We start from the raw sequence: 17,912 nt of genomic DNA on the forward strand, positions 1-17,912 counted from the left end.
TATCGGGCAGGGGGTCATTTGGAGAAATAAAGCCAAGGATACGTTAGCTAACCAGTCTGCTAACGTTAGCTAGTTAGCTACCGAACTAAAGCGAACGGCAATGGAGCCAAAGCACAAAGAGTTGTTAGACCAATGCCACCAAAACTTGCTGGACTCAATAACTGACGCAGACCGGCTGATAGAGTTGCTGATACTCTCCGGTACTCTAAGCCAGCTCGACCGCTTCGAACTGGACCAAAACTGCTCTTCCAGCGCGGAGAAAGTGGACCAGCTTTTGAAGATGCTTGTGAACAAGGAAAGCGACCATTTCCTCGAACTGTGTGTGGCCTTGGAGAAGACGTACCCCGAGCTGTATTCTGCACTCTTTACTAACGGCGGTGGACCCGTTGACCATTCGTCTGGTAAGATACCATGCAACACTTTTGCACATCAAAACGTATGAAGCATTCTTGCTACATTCCTCCACACAACATTAGAGATATTGAAGTGCTACTACCTATACCCAAGTCTCATAGTGCACTTACCGGGTGGTCTGCTGTGCAATACTTCTAAAAGCTATTCTACATGAGATAAAACTGTTTCCTTCCAACCCTAGCCACACGATCCTATGGATCATTGACTAGCTATGTCATTCTCATGTTGACATTAGGGGTGTTGATGTGCAGCATTCAAAGCCATATTCAAAGCTATATTACCAGAACTCCAGGTCCTTGTGTGGCCTTTGTGCTTTCTTTCAGGATGGATCTTTTTTGAAGGAGAAATATTGATGTGGAATGTAAAATGTGATGCTGAAAAGAATGGAACTTTGTTAACATTTTAGGTTGTTACCAAAGTTTGGTTCTGTTTCATCATCACATTGTTCATTACACAGCAACATTTCACCTTCAAATAAGCAAATTATCACCAGCAGAGACATAGAGGCCACAGGCTCTATAACCAAACTCTTATCGCTATTTATTATAGTCCATGTGGACTCTGCTACTGTTTGGCTAGGCAGTAGATGCTAAATGAACACACTTGCCATTCCTCCTTTTGAATGAGGAGCATGAAATATGTATTCCAGAATAACACTTAAGGGACCACCCATATATAGGTAACAACATATCTTCATTACAGTTGCAATGCACATATCATAGCCGCCTTCAAAGTGGGCATATTCTACAATGTATAGGATACAGATGGGGCTGTTTCACTGTATGTAGGTATGCTTTTTTCTCCCCATCAAACTATACTGAACAAAGAGAGTTACAGCTCATATGAGGAAGTAAATTCATTTTGCCCGAATCTATGGATTTCACATGACTGGGAATACAGATATTAATCTGTAGGTCACAGATACCTTTAAAAAAAGTAGAGGCATGGATCAGAACAAGTATCATTATCTGATGTGACCACTGTTTTTCCTCATGCAGTGTGACACATCTTCTTCACATAGAGTTGATCAGGCTGTTGATTGTGACCTGTGGAATGTTGTCCCACTGCTCTGTTATGAGGATTAGGGCCTAATGAATGTACTACTTCATGGATTTTGGCCGGAACTGGAACATGTCATACACTTCGATCCAGAGCATCCCAAACATGCTCAATGGGTGACATGTCTGGTGACAATGCAGACCATGGACGAACTGGGACATTTTGGGGCAGTGCATTATCATGCTGAAACATGAGGTGATGGAAGTAGATGAATGGCACGACAATGGGCCGGAGTTCCTCGTTACGGTATCTCTGTGCATTCAAATTGCCCTGGGTAAAATGCGTTTGTGTTCGTTGTCTGTAGCTTATGCCTGCCTATACCATAACTCCATCGCCAACATGGGGAACTCTGTTCACAACGTTGACATCAGCTAACCGATTGCCCACACAACGCCATAGATGTGGTCTGCGGTTGTGAGGTCTGTGGGACATCCTGCCAAATTCTCAAAATGTATGTTGGGTCGCGGCTTATGGTAAAGCAATGAACATACAATGTTCTTGCAACAGCTCTGGTGGAAATTCCTGCAGTCAGCATGCCAATTGCACGCTCCCTCAACTTGAGAAATCTGTGGCATTCTGTTGTGACAAAACTGTAACCATGCTGTTTAATCAGCTTCTTGATATGCCACACCTGTCAGGATTATCTTGGCGAAGGAGAATGCTCACTAACAGGGATGTAAAACACATTTGTGCACAAAATAGAGAAATAAGCTTTTTGTGAGTATGGAACCTTTCTGGGGTCTTTTCAGCTCATGAAACATAGGACCAACAGTTTACATGTTGCATTTATATTTTTGTTCAGTGTAATTCAAGTGTCCTTTTACTTTAGGTTTATTAAGGGAAATGAAATGCAGTAGCCTATTCTGTGTAGGGCTAAATGTGCACGTAATTTCCCAAGTTGTCATCAATATATTAATATAATGTAATTTGCATTTACTTTTAAATACAAGTGTTTCCTGTCTTTTATATTATACGCTCACAGCCTGACTTGTTTCAATGGATATGCTCTCGTGGCTGACGTGCCCTTTCATATGGACCCTAGCATGATGTGCATGCCTATAACTATGCTTATAAAACCATAACATGGTGTCAGTCATATTCTCTATTTTCCATTGTACAGTAGATTGCATATAGCCAGTACTATACACCCAGTTATTGTCCTACTAGACCAGTGGTCCCCAGTTCCATTCAGCCGTGGTCTGTTTTAAAAAAATATATTGGTGAACCCTGTACTAGACCATTTTTTAAATGTTGAATCTGAATGACAGTCATTCATTCAGCCTGTATGCACTTTCTCTAATGGAGGCTGAAACCAACCGTTCCCAGACAGTTTGAAGGTGGACTACAGTTGACTCTTGATGAATGCACATCGTATATTTGCAAGGGCCCTCAGAGTGTGTTGTCAGGAAAATAACCTCACACTCAACATCAACAAAACAAAGGAGATGATTGTGGACTTCAGGAAACAGCAGAGGGAGCACCCCCCTATCCACATCGACGGGACAGTAGTGGAGAGGGTAGTAAGTTTTTAAGTTCCTCGGCGTACACATCACGGAAAAACTGAAATGGTCCATCCACACAGACTGCGTCGTGAAGAAGGCGCAGCAGTGCCTCTTCAACCTCAGGGGGCTTAAGAAATCTGGCTTGTCACCAAAAGCACTCACAAACTTCTACAGATGCACAATCGAGAGCATCCTGTCGGGCTGTATCACCGCCTGGTACGGCAACTGCTCCCCCCACAACCGTAAGGCTCTCCAGAGGGTAGTGAGGTCTGCATAACGCATCACCGGGGGCAAACTACCTGTCCTCCAGGACACCTACACCACCCGATGTCACAGGAAGGCCATAAAGATCATCAAGGACAACAACCACCCGAGCCACTGCCTGTTCACCCTGCTATCATCCAGAAGGCGAGGTCACTACAGGTGCATCAAAGCAGGGACCGAGAGACTGAAAAACAGCTTCTATCTCAAGGCCATCAGACTGTAAACTGTTAGACTGTTACATACCCTACATTACTCATCTCATATGTATATACTGTACTCTATATCATCTACTGCATCTTGCCATCTTTATGTAATAAATGTATCACTAGCCACTTTAAACTATGCCACTTTATGTTTATATACCCTACATTACTCAGCTCATATGTATATACTGTACTCAATACCATCTACTGCATCTTGCCTATGCCGTTCTGTACCATCACTCATTCATATATATTTATTCTTCATCCCTTTACACTTGTGTGTGTATAAGGTAGTAGTTGTGGAATTGTTAGGTTAGATTACTCATTGGTTATTACTGCATTGTCGGAACTAGAAGCACAAGCATTTCCCTACACTCGCATTAACATCTGCTAACCATGTGTATGTGACAAGTAAAATTTGATTTGGGATGTGTCTTTCCCTTTCTAGAGGATACGTATCTCGATACACTACCGTTTAAACATTTGGGGACACTTAGAAATGTCCTTGATATTGAAAGAAAAGCAAAAAAATTGTCCATTAAAATAACATCAAATTGATCAGAAATACAGTGTAGACATTGTTAATGTTGTAATAATAATAATAATAATAATAATAAATGTAAATGACTATTGTAGCTGGAAACGGCAGAGTTGTTTTAATGGAATATCTACATAGGTGTACAGAGGTCCATTATCAGCAACCATCACTCCTGTGTTCCAATGGCACGTTGTGTTAGCCTTTCAAAATTATAAACTTGGATTAGCTAATTGATCATTAGAAACCCTTTTGCAATTATGTTTGCATAGCTGAAAACTGTTGTCCTGATTTAAAGAAGCAATAAAATTTGCCTCCTTTAGACTAGCTGAGTATTTGGAGCATTTGTAGGTTCGATTACAAGCTCGAAATGGCCAGAAACAAAGAACTTTCTTCTGAAACTCGTCAGTCTATTCTTGTTCTGAGAAATGAAGGCTATTCCACGTGAGAAATTGCCAAGAAACTGAAGATCTTGTACAAGGCTGTGTACTACTCCCTTCACAGAACAGCGCAAACAGGCCCTAACCAGAATAGAAAGAGGAGTGGAAGGACCCGGTGCACAACTTAGCAAGAGGACAAGTACATTAGAGTGTCTAGTTTGAGAAACAAATGCCTCACAAGTCCTCAACTGGCAGCTTCATTAAATCAGTACCCGCAAAACACCAGTCTCAACGTCAACAGTGAAGAGGCGACTCCGGGATGCTGGCCTTCTAGGCAGAGTTGCAAAGAAAAAGCCATATCGCAGACAGGCCAATAAAAATGATTAAGATGGGCAAAAGAACAGACACTGGACAGAGGAACTCTTCCTAGAAGGCCAGCATTCCTGAGTCGCCTCTTCACTGTTGACGTTGAGACTGGTGTTTTGCGGTTACTGTTTTAATGTGCAAGATCAGGAACAGGCTGCCTACCTTGCATCGGTCAGCGCTCAAACATGGGCATAGTGACGTTACCCTGTGTATCTGAAAAGGACCATATACAGTTGAAGTCGGAAGTTTACATACACCTTAGCCAAATACATTGAAACTCAGTTTTTCACAATTCCTGACATTTATTCCTAGTAAAAATACCATGTCTTAGGTCAGTTTGGATCACCACTTTATTTTAAGAATGTGAAATGTCAGAATGATAGTAGAGAGAATTATTTATTTGAGCTTTTATTTCTTTCATCACATTCCCAGTAGGTCAGAAGTTGACATGCACTCAATTAGTATTTGGTAGCATTGCCTTTAAATTGTATAACTTGGGTCAAATGTTTTGGGTAGCCTTCCACTAGCTTCCCACAATAAGTTGGGTGAATTTGGTCCCATTTCAACAGAGCTGGTGTAACTGAGTCAGGTTTGTAGGTCTCTTTGCTCGCACACGCCTTTTCAGTTCTACCCACATATTTTCTATTGGATTGAGGTCAGGGCTTTGTGACGGCCACTCCAATACCTTGACTTTGTTGTCGTTAAGCCATTTTGCCAAAACTTTGGATTTGGATTTTCCCATGATGTCAAGCAAAGAGGCACTGAGTTTGAAGGTAGGCCTTGAAATACATCCACAGGTACACCTCCAATTGACACAAATGATGTCAATTAGCCCATCAGAAGTTGACTGTGCCTTGAAACAGCTTGGAAAATTCCAGAAAATTATGTCATGGCTTGTATGTATGTAAATTACATCATTTTCTGGAATTTTCCAAGCTGTTTCAAGGCACAGTCAACTTAGTGTATGTAAACTTCTGACCCACTGGAATTGTGATAGTGAAATAATCTGTCTGTAAATAACTGTTGGAAAAATTACTTGTCATGTACTAAGTAGATGTCCTAACTGACTTGCCAAAACTATAGTTTGTTAACAAGACATTTGTGGAGTCATCCCACATAGCCTGGTTCCTCTCTAGGTTTCTTCCTAGGTTTTGGCCTTTCTAGGGAGTTTTTCCTAGCCACCGTGCTTCTACACCTGCATTGCTTGCTGTTTGGGGTTTTAGGCTGGGTTTCTGTACAGCACTTTGAGATATCAGCTGATGTACGAAGGGCTATATAAATAAAATTTGATTTGAATTTGATTTGAAAAACAAGTTTTAATGACTCCAACCTAAGTGTATGTAAACTTCCGACTTCAACTGTAGGTCTACTGATTGTTTTGACTACCAAAACTATTGCTGATGGTGAACCTGAACCATCGAACTAGTGCACACTTTGCCAAGGCTTTTAATATTCCCTAGGGTTGTTAGGCATGCAAAATCTCTTGTAGATCAATGACTTACAACACAGTTCCATGCTTAGTTTGACACTGAAGGAGAGGTATTTTCGGAAGAACATGTGATTCTTAACATTTGAATTGGTTCTCCAGACCTATGCATGCTCCATTTGGCTCGGTTTAGGGTCCGCAGACCAATGCTGTTGTATCATTAAACATTTGAATCGGGGACCAATGTGTCTGTGAATTGTTACGTTCCTAATATGCATGCATACACTTTAGTGCATACTCCCTTTTTAGTGTATTGTAGTTCACCGGTATCAAAATGCACTTTTGAATGGTTGGTGATACCATGCTTCATTTAGTCAGTGGCTGTGTGGAGAGAGGGGTTGAGGCGTAGAGGGATGTTTACTTATGGGCCCTTCCCAACAATGCAGAGGGGTGGGGAGAAATAATTATAACACAAGGAATGAGTAACTATAACTCATCACACAGGTGTGTTTCACTCACTGAACCATCTCTGTTAAACTTGCAACATTGGCAATTTGCACATTGCCACCTTTGTTTAATGCTGTAGATGAGCAGTAGCTGGACTGTACGTATGGAACTTCGACTGCGTCACACAAGGCACCCTCTTGCCTTATTTAGTGCACTACTTTTGGCCAAATCCCTATGGGCCCTAGTCAGAAGTAGTGCACTAATATGGGCCCTAGTCAGAAGTGGTGCACTACATAGAGGATATGGTTGCATGTTGTACGCAGTCCGTGTGGGTCCATGGTGGTTATTGACCAGAGCACTAGCTCTACTCTACCTGCCTGTTGTAAGGTGTCTCTGTGAGAGGTGTATTATCATGTCTCCACTGCCCTCTGTATTAACTCCTGCGCCCTCCCGGCTGCTGCTGCCTCAGCACACACACATTTACATTACATTTAAGTCATTTAGCACATCAGAGCACACAAATTGGTGCATTCACCTTATGACATCCAGTGGAACAACACACACACACACACACACACACACACACACACACACACACACACACACACACACACACACGGTGAGCTGTAGTTGAGAGATATTTTTGAATTATTTTCATTAAGTGCAGCGATTCAGGCTGACTCGATTCCTGCGTTTAACCAGGCTGGCTGGTGAGAGAACGGAGACGAGGGTCCTAGTTGCTTCAGGCAGAGAAAGAAAGGGAGCGTAGAGAGCAGACTTAGCTCTTGTGTGATAGCAACCTGCTCTCAAGCCATCCTCTCATATTCTCATTTCCTCACTGGCAGACTCTCTCCTCCTTTCACTGAGACACACACACAGTGCATGCATCACACACTGTACAAACCCCTTTGACTTCAAGGCACACACACACTTGCAAGCACGTAGACCGTGGAGGAAGAGCAGCGCTTTGGTTTTCCCTCTCCAACCCTCCCAATATGGCTGCTGTGGGAAACCGAGAGAAATGTACCTTCATTTAATGCACTGTTACACTAATGGGTTCTCAGATTATGAAGAGCTTTAATAAAGGTTCATATCCAGGCATGTCACTTTGTGCAAAATGCAGGGCCATAATGCCACATTTAGTTTATTGGAATTCTTTCAATGGGGGTTTTAAATAAATCTGTCAACTGCCAATATGACAATTGTATTTTGTCAATTAGAGAATATATAGGCTAAGTAGACCACCGGTATCTTTGCCTTGTATAATAAACTATGCTATAGTATTTCAAGCTGATTTCATTCGCACACATTTGGTGCAATAGGGCTAATCAAAACCAATTTCATGCCTTCTAGTCCCCTGCAGTGCTTTGTGGAGAGACTTCTCCCAGTCCCCTGCAGTGCTTTGTGGAGAGACTTCTCCCAGTCCCCTGCAGTGCTTTGTGGAGAGACTTCTCCCAGTCCCCTGCGCAGTGCTTTGTGGAGAGACTTCTCCCAGTCCCCTGCGCAGTGCTTTGTGGAGAGACTTCTCCCAGTCCCCTGCGCAGTGCTTTGTGGAGAGACTTCTCCCAGTCCCCTGCGCAGTGCTTTGTGGAGAGTCCCCTGCGCAGTGCTTTGTGGAGAGACTTCTACCCAGTCCCCTGCGCAGTGCTTTGTGGAGAGACTTCTCCCAGTCCCCTGCGCAGTGCTTTGTGGAGAGACTTCTCCCAGTCCCCTGCGCAGTGCTTTGTGGAGAGACTTCTCCCCGTCCCCTGCGCAGTGCTTTGTGGAGAGACTTCTCCCAGTCCCCTGCGCAGTGCTTTGTGGAGAGACTTCTCCCAGTGCTTTGTGGAGAGACTTCTCCCAGTCCCTTGCAGTGCTTTGGTGTTTCACCTATAGAGTAGTTCTACCTGTATAGGCCCTTCTCTCCTGACTGACTGACAGACATTGATTTAAACAGACACAAAGAGGAATGAGTTATGCACTGCTCCCTGACAGGAGCTCTCTCTGTGTATTGAAGATGGACCATTGCCTCTGGGCGACTGGGCTACACCTCAACTCGACTCAGGTGTGTGCAGTGTACTCTGAAAACACCTCTGTTTTTACGCTCTACTGATTTGTGGTGAGCTGAGAGGCAGTCGTTAAGAGAAGGCCTCTCTTTCTGTCTTCTTTTTTCTCTAAGTCCTCTAGCTATCTCACCCACCCTCCCCGTTTCTCTCTTTCTATGCCTTTATCTCTCTATTTTTAGTCTCTTCCTCAGACTTTGCATCTGTTTTGAAGTGTAGCAGGCCCAAAGTTCCCAATTAGCAGCTTGCTGTTCTGTGTGTGTGTGTGTGTGTGTGTGTGTGTGTGTGTGTGTGTGTGTGTGTGTGTGTGTGTGTGTGTGTGTGTGTGTGTGTGTGTGTGTGTGTGTGTGTGTACTAGGACAGGACCAGTGGGTCTGTCTGCCTGTCGACCAGTGTCCCACTCCCAGAAGCACATAAACCATGGGGACACAATGAGTTATGTCCTGACACTTTGTCACTGCTACTCACTACTCCCAACCCAGTGCTCTTATCTCTCTCCTGGGATCTGACTACTGTAGCGCCAAGCTACAATCGCTCTCTTTCTCTCACAGCATGTCTCTAGATTAGGCCATCAATCCATCCATCGTACACCCAGCCTGTCTGCTGGATATGATGTAATTTCATAGGCCTTATGTTATACTACATGTCACTGGGCATTTTATTACTGTCTGTTGTACTGCCGTGGTGTATCCACTCCAGCATAATGGGTTACAATTAGGGGTGTGAAGTTGGGGTCCTTAACGTTAAGAAAAATCCATAAACAATCCCCCCCACATAATTTAAATCTCAGTGAAGTTATCACAGTTAGTGAAGTACCGATATGACATTTTTGGCCGATTCTGATATTTTCTTTGCCCCAAAAAACGATACTGATAACCCATATTTAACATTTTAGCTGCTTTTTAAGCATTCTAGTACGGTTTAATAGTTAACACACACACATGGACACAGCGTTCTAAGTCACTGCATCTCCGTGCAAGAGGCGTCACTACAGTCCCTGGTTCGAATCCAGGCTGTATTACATCCGGCCGTGAATAGGGCGACGCACAATTGTCCCAGAGTTGTCCAGGTTTGGCCGGTGTAGGCAGTCATTGTAAATAAGAATTTGTTCTTAACTGACTTGCCAAGTTAAATAAAGGTTACACACACACACACCACAGTGACTAAAAAGTTATTTTGTTGGAATTTACGTATGTCCCCATTACCAGTAAAACATCATCAAAACCAATTTCTTTCACTTACTTCCTATTCTGTTTCGTTGTTCATTTTTTTCATTCTCAACCAGGGTTTCTTATACTATGGAACGCCTTTTGGGTCTTTGCGTGTCAACCAATCTGGACCTGAATATGACTGCACGTCACATAATAATTTAACACGTTTATATATTTTTTTACCTAGTTATTACACATTTATTACACTCACTCGTATTTCAAATATGTCACAACGATTCATCAACGTATGCTATGATGCTGGTAAATTTGTCAGTGCTGGTCATAAATAAAAGCTAGCTAGCTCATGGATGCAAACAATGTTTTTCACCATAAACACAGCAAAAATACATATGTTCCAGTAGCTATAGTTTGCTAGTTAACTCGATAGCAGGTGTCATAATCTAAAATAACCCTAATATATTAGACGGTTCTTATTTGATTAATGGTGGTTGGCCCCATCTATGTGAAGCTAGCCACAATAAAGATTAGCCACAGTGATGCAAATTAATAAAAATAGTATAATTATGCCATAATTGAATAGATCATGCTAAATGAGGTTGGAATGTTATATAAAATCAACAATAGACAATTTGTTAATTTGACAAAAACCTGAACTCACACTGGATATATTATACTTTACAATTGCGTTGGGGGCATCGTTATTTCACTGAACAGCCTTCCCTATGGATTGTGGATCAATGACATGGGGTATCAGTCTACTCAGTGACACCCAGAGAACATTAGCATTGTAGCTCTTATTGCGGGACTCTGAAACAACTGTGAATTGAGACACATTTATTGTCAACCTATGTGTATTGAACACTATTCCTGAGGAAAAACAATACCGTGTGAATGTTTTGAAGTCTGATAACTCAGAGGAGGACTTTGGGAAAAAAATGTATTGAGTAGACTGATACCCCATTTCATTGATCCCAAATCCTTAGGTAAAGCTGTACAGCGCAATATTAATGTCAATGCACACAATAGGCTGACTGGGGAGGTGATTTCACACAGTCACAGTCCCGCCATAAGAGCTAAAACGCAAATATTTGCATAAACTCTTCACAGTTGTGTTCTGTGGGTGTCACCGAGTAGCCTGATACCCCATTTCATTGCTTCACATTCCAACCTTGTTTAACATCATCTAGTCTAAATATGGCATGATAACACCAATTTGTAACCATCTGCATCACTTTCAAAGAGGTACTTTTTTATTTTGAAGGCAAACTGAAAATTCCACTACTGTGGCAAATCTTATTGTGGCTAGCTTCACAACATAACCCTGTCCGGTCGAGCATCACTACTGTAGACAGAATAAGTTAGCTGGCTGCTTATAACGTTAGCTTTTGGCGACAGGATTAAGTAGCTGGCTAGCTATTTATTTTCATGAAATTATCAACTTTTAAGAAACAAACAAGTGGCTACTCCGCTAATATTTACTCACAAGGATTCCTAAATCATTGCTGAGAATAATGAAAATGACTGCAGGTTCTACTGGTCATTGTTTTCAGACTGGTTGTATTGGTGCTAGCTACTGGTCCAGCAAGCTAGCTACCGGTCGACGTTGCGGTCGAGCAAATAATGCTTTATTACCAACGCAGTATTGTAAACACATCATTCGTGGTCGGTGTTTGCTTGTTTGCAGACTTTTTGTACAGCTTTGACAGTGCTACTGATAGTAGTGGTGGTGCTTGGCTTGCACATGCAAATTTAATGGATTTCATCTTTGAGTTGTCTCGCTGAAATTTTATTATTCTTTAAAATGACTGCTGGAATTGTTGACTGCTCGATCCACACAGCAGACATTGTGGACTAGGTTAGGAATGCTGTGTTGCACGTATAGCGCGTATGGCGTCATTACGCCATGTACCTACATTTTATATAGGTATGCACGTCAGCTTTGACATCAGTTATGCACATCGGCGTTCAACTAGACATTGGGCCGATAATGATTTTGGTATTTTTAGTGAATATCGGCCAATTCCACTCCCTAATCACCCATTATCCTGCCCTATATGGCTCCTCTCTGTAATTTAAATAAAGCCAGAGAGGAACAGGCAAACTTTAAGCCACTTTGGTAAATTTGTGAGGCATGCTAGACAATTAAAACATGGTGAAATGCAGATTACCAAGACGTAGGTGCACAGTTCTGCCTGCCCCTCCTTTCTCACCATGGCCTGCCCCTCCTCTCGCCCTGGCCTGCCCTGGCCTGCCCCCTGCCCCTCCTTTCTCACCATGGCCTGCCCCTCCTCTCTCGCCCTGGCCTGCCCCTCCTCTCTCGCCCTGGCCTGCCCCTCCTCTCTCGCCCTGGCCTGCCCCTCCTCTCTCGCCCTGGCCTGCCCCTCCTCTCTCGCCCTGGCCTGCCCCTCCTCTCTCGCCCTGGCCTGCCCCTCCTCTCTCGCCCTGGCCTGCCCCTCCTCTCTCGCCCTGGCCTGCCCCTCCTCTCTCTCTCGCTCCCTCTCGCTATCGCTTTGTCCTGCCCACCCCCTCTCCCTCGCACTGGCCTGCCTGCTCTTTCTTTTTGCTAATGACGGGGCCAGTCTTTCGAGCACACAGGGTAGGCTACTCTTCGTTGCGGAGTGGGTGGGGGTGTTTTTGTCTCATAATATGAAATGACAGTAGCTACCGATTTTTATAGCCTATATCGATTCTCCTCTTCACATATAATGGTATGTGTCCCCTTGAAAGCGTCTTTGGCTACGGCATGTTTGTTTTTCTGTTTGGGTAGGATCACTACACTTTTTAAACGCAGACACTAAACCTTCTCTGGAGACATGAACAGCATTTTACTTGCCTGTAAAATAATGCCAATTCTGAAGCGGGATTAACTTCCATCACTCGGTAACCAGATCTGTCAGTCCTAGCCTACCTGCGTGCAGACCACTATTTCCTAAAAAAGTTAGTTAAATATCACAACTTACCAAACCATTTAGTGGAAAGAAAGCACATCTAGCTACCCTACCATTAAAAAACTGCATAAACAACACAGCTGGACATCAGTTTGTTGTCAGGGAAACAATAGAATATTATATGCCGGAACACAGTTCTAGGCTGGGGGTCCAAATTCAAAGTAGACAGCCCTTTGCCCTAAACCCTCAGCCTTTTGAATGACGTTTTACCTCGCCATGTACGAGTGTACCTTAGATGTCCCTTGTCCTAGCGGGGGAAGAGTGGTGATCGGAAGGCAATGTCCTTGGTGGTAATCTTGAAATGGAGCTTAAAAACAACCGACCTAAAGCTATTAATATACCTATACCTCTTCACTCGCTAAATCGAGGGCTGAGGGGGCAGCGTTAGTGAATTGGACCGTCTTAAGATTACAATCAAATTGCATCTGGTTTCGACTGGGATTCCCCCATTGGAAAGCGGCTGGTGCGAGGACTCAGGGATAAAAATGACATATTTGGACTGCAGCCCTACTGTCTGAAACGGTACAGATGATTCTGATACCGCACTTTTTGAAATTGTCTAAAGTTATCAATTATTCACGTTTCATCACTGGGTTCTATTTCTGTAAAGGGTAGATGTACAGTTGAAGTCGGAAGTTTACATACACTTAGGTTGGAGTCATTTAAAATTCATTTTTCAACCTCTCCACAAATTTCTTGTTCACAAACTATAGTTTTGGCAAGTTGGTTAGGACATCTACTTTGTGCATGACACAAGTAATTTTTCCAACCATTGTTTACAGACAGATTATTTCACTTCCAGTGGGTCAGAAGTTTACATACACTAAGTTGACTGCCTTGAAACAGCTTGGAAAATTCCAGAAAATGTCATGGCTTTAGAAGCTTCTGATAGGATATTTGAGTCAATTGGAGGTGTACCTGTGGATGTATTTCAAGGCCTACCTTCAAACTCTGCCTCTTTGCTTGACATCATGGGAAAATCAAAAGAAATCAGCCAATACTTCAGAAAAAAGATTGTAGACCTCCAGAAGTCTGGTTCATCCTTGGGAGGAATTTACAAACGTATAAAGGTAACGCGTTCATCTGTACAAACAATAGTACGCAAGTATAAACACCATGGGACCACGCAGCCGTCATACCGCTCAGGAAGGAGATGCGTTCTCTCTTCTAGAGATGAATGTACTTTGGTGCGAATGGTGCAAATCAATCCCAGAACAACAGCAAATGACCATGTGAAGATGCTGAAGGAAACGGGTACAAAAGTATCTATATCCACATTAAAACGAGTCTTATATCGACATAACCTGAAAGCCCGCTAAGCAAGGAAGAAGCCACTGCTCCATGACCGCCATAAAAAAGCCAGACTACGGTTTGCAACTGCACATGGGGACAAAGACTGTACTTTTTGGAGAAATGTCCTCTGGTCTGATGGAACAAAGATGGAACTGTTTGGCCATAATGACCATTGTTAAGTTTGGAGGGCGAAGGAGAGGCTTGCAAGTAGAAGAACACCATCCCGACCGTGAATCACGGCATCATGTTGTGGGGATGCTTTGCTGCAGGAAGGACTGGTGCACTTCACAAAATAGATGGCATCATGAGGGAGAAAAATGATGTGGATATATTGAAGCAACATCTCAAGACATCAGTCAGGATCTTAAAGCTTGGTTGCAAATGGGTCTTCCAAATGGACAATGACCCCAAGCATACTTCCAAAGTTGTGGCAAAATGGCTTAGGACAACAAAGTCAAGGTATTGGAGTGGCCATCACAAAGCCCTAACCTCAATCCCATAGAACATTTTTGGGCAGAACTGAAAAAGCGTGTGCGAGCAAGGAGGCCTACAAACCTGACTCAGTTACACCAGCTCTGGCAGGAGGAATGGGCCAAGAATTCCCCACACTTATTGTGGGAAGCTTGTGGAAGGCTACCCGAAACGTTTGACCCAAGTTAAACAATTTAAAGGCAATGCTACCAAATACTAATTGAGTGTATGTAAATTTCTGACCCACTGGGAATGTGATGAAAGAAAGAAATCATTCTTTCTACTATTATTCTGACATTTCACATTCTTAAAATAAAGTGGTGATCCTAACTGACCTAAGACAGGGAATTTTTACTAGGATTAAATGTCAGGAATTGTGAACAACTGAGTTTAAATGTATTTGGCTAAGATGTAAACTTCCGACTTCAACTGTACATACCCAGCGTCCGACAGAGCTGCAGGAGTTATAACCCATTTATGTTGGTTATGTTGTCTTAGTTGTGTCAAGGGTGGCTTATTGGGGAGGGAAGCTGTCCCCTCCAGGTAGGTGGTTGTCCCCCTGTGTGCTGAGGTTGTTGTGCTCTTGTTTAGTTCTGGCATTTAGGTCACTACAAATGAGTACAGTACATTTCCCTGAGACTGGAAATGATTGATCTCCCCCTCTAGGATGGAGAAGCTGTCATTGTTAAAGCATGGGGATTCTATTGGGGAATATAGGTAGCACGCGAGGATGTTTTTCTCTAAGATCTTTCATTATGAATTTCTAGCGAGATGTAGAATGTTCCCCTCTCATCTACCACCCCCCTCTGTATTCTACCCCCCTCTCTCGCTCTGTCTTCTACACCCCCCCTCCATATCTCTCTGTCGTCTACCGTCCGTCCGTCCCCTTCTCTGTCACTTCCACTGCAGTCTCTGATGCATGACCAAAGGCCTGTGTTTTCTGCTACTATGTTATGTCATGATAATATGTAGTCTAGACAGGGTGTGTATTAACATTTACCTACCCTGTTCATAAAGGGGTTCTGCTCTCGGCGATAACTCAAGATTATTCAGGATGTACAGATATCATCTGATCACAGTATATTACACAACTTCATGCCCAAGACAAGCTATAGCCTAATGATGACTGTACACTTGCCAAGTGGTCACAGCATTCTGCTGGTTTCCCTATCTCCCTGGAAGGAGGCTACAGATTGGCTGGAGAATTCACACACCTGGAGAAATTAGTCCGTTGTCAAAAGCCAGTGGTGATGTAATCAGCAGGACTGCGGCCCCAGAGGACCCGAGCAATGCACCTCCGCTATCGAGATTTATGAGCTGCTATCATAGTTGTTTTTAAAAATCTTTGTCTCACTTATGCTGACTTCTAGTATTCTTCTGGGTTAAAGCACCACTAGCTTGGCAGATAATAGGCTGTGTGTTCGCTGTAATGCAAGTAGTAGCATTACTGGACCAGCTAGACTGCTGCTGTTCAGCATTTCTGCCAGAGGGACAGCGAGCAGCTCCTCTCATTGCGTCTCAATATTCAGACTCTTTACCCCAGCCTAGTACCAGATCTATACTTGGTCATTGTTGCGCTCTGAGGCGGCTGATGTTGGATTTGGAGGATAATGGAGGCAACGGGAAAGAGCCTCAGATCCACAAAGTCCCTTCCACCAGGTGGCGGATGAGATATGTTGGCACGATTGCCATATTGCATCTCTATGCCAAAGCCCTTGCTTGGAAGTGTACTTCGCCAGACTGCCAAGAACCTTGCCCTCATCCAGGTCAAGGTGGTGAGACATGGCAGTGATGACACGGTAGTGATGACACCATAGGCCTTGTTGATCTCTGCACCAGACAGGATGCTCTTACCAGCATACTTGGGGTCCAACATGTACGCTGCGGCGTGTATGGGCTTAAGATAGAAGTCTTCACACTTTTTGATGTATTTCAGAACTGCAGTTTCCTTTGCTTGGAGCAACAGTGAAGTGGGCAGGGCAGTACGAATTTCTTCTCTTACATCTGCAAGCAGAGTCTGAACATCAGACAGGATGGCATTGTCTCCCTCAATCCGTGCAATGGCTACTGCTATAGGTTTCAGGAGTTTCGGACTGCTTACCGCTCTCTCCAAAAATACTTCATCCGGGAGGATCCTTTTGATGGGGCTGTCCATATCGGCAGACTGAGATGGCCATTTCTTGGAGAGACTCCTTCCCCTCCAGGAGACTGTTAAACATGATGACAACATCACCCCAACGGGTTTTGCTGGGTAGCTTCAATGTGGTGCCCTTATTCTTCTGTTTGCTAGGTGAGGTAGATTGCTCCTGTAACTTAATGACCCTTCACATACCAAACCATTTCCTTGTAGATTGTATCCGTTGTTTTCAGTGCCATGACGTCCTTGAGGAGCAGATTCAATGCTTGAAGCAGCACAGCCAATGGGTGTGATGTGAGGGTAGGACTCCTCCACTTTAGACCAAGCAGCCTTCATGTTCGCAGCATTGTCTGTCACTAGTGCACATATCTTCTCTGGTCCAAGGTCATTGCAGATAAGCTGAAGTCAGTCAATGTAGAGACCGGTGTGTCCGTTATCCCTTGTGTCTGTGCTCTTGTAGAATACTGGTTGAGGGGTGGAGATGATGTAGTTAATTATTCCTTGCCCACAAGCTTTCGGCCACCCATCAGAGATGATTGCAATACAGTCTGCCAACTCTATGATTTGCTTGACCTTCACTTGAACTCTGTTGAACTCTGCATTCAGCAAATGAGTAGATAACACATGTCTGGTTGGAGGGATGTATGCTGGGCAAATAACATTCAGAAATCTCTTCCAATACACATTGCCTGTGAGCATCAGAGGTGAACCAGTTGCATACACACCTTGAGCAAGACATTCATCATAATTTCTCTGAATACGTTCCTCCATTGAGTAAAAAAAAACAAATGATTCCAGGAGGACTATGAGCTGTTATCGATGATGAATCAGACACCTTATTTTCACCTCGAATAGAAGTAGAGGGACTTCTGTCAGAGGATTCTTGATGTGAGCGCTGAGGGAATTCTGCATTTTGTTGCCTTCACATGCGATTTGGCACAGTATTTGCAAATGTCCACAGCTTCTCCTTCTACATTAGCTGCAGTGAAATGTCTCCACAAAACAGATAGCGCCCTTGGCATTTTCCTGTAAAGACTAGGGGGAAAAATGGTTGAAAAAACATATACGATTCATGTACAGATTAATAATTAAGCATTTAGATTAAACAACTCCTTTTGTAAGATAAATGTTTTAAAATGAAACATGTATGGAAACAGGTGAATTAACACTCCTCAGTTAGCAGACTTAAGAAAACTGGGAAAATTAGTCAAAAGTGTGCCTTCAGTATGCAGCAGACTAGTAGTAGTGTGCAG

The 17,912-nt window shown here is 43.4% G+C and overlaps 1 protein-coding gene across 2 annotated transcripts in view; it reads left to right on the forward strand.

The window, feature by feature from the left end:
- The first annotated feature begins 327 nt into the window (after positions 1-327).
- Positions 328-17,912, forward strand: part of LOC124041119 (disks large homolog 5-like) — a 91,964-nt gene continuing 74,379 nt past the window's right edge. For both annotated transcript variants that reach the window (XM_046358323.1, XM_046358324.1), the window contains exon 1: positions 328-401. The gene's annotated coding sequence lies outside the window, so the exon portion shown is untranslated. The remainder of the gene's footprint in view (positions 402-17,912) is intronic.

Source organism: Oncorhynchus gorbuscha, linkage group LG08, assembly GCF_021184085.1.
Source record: "Oncorhynchus gorbuscha isolate QuinsamMale2020 ecotype Even-year linkage group LG08, OgorEven_v1.0, whole genome shotgun sequence".
Lineage (NCBI taxonomy): Eukaryota > Metazoa > Chordata > Actinopteri > Salmoniformes > Salmonidae > Oncorhynchus > Oncorhynchus gorbuscha.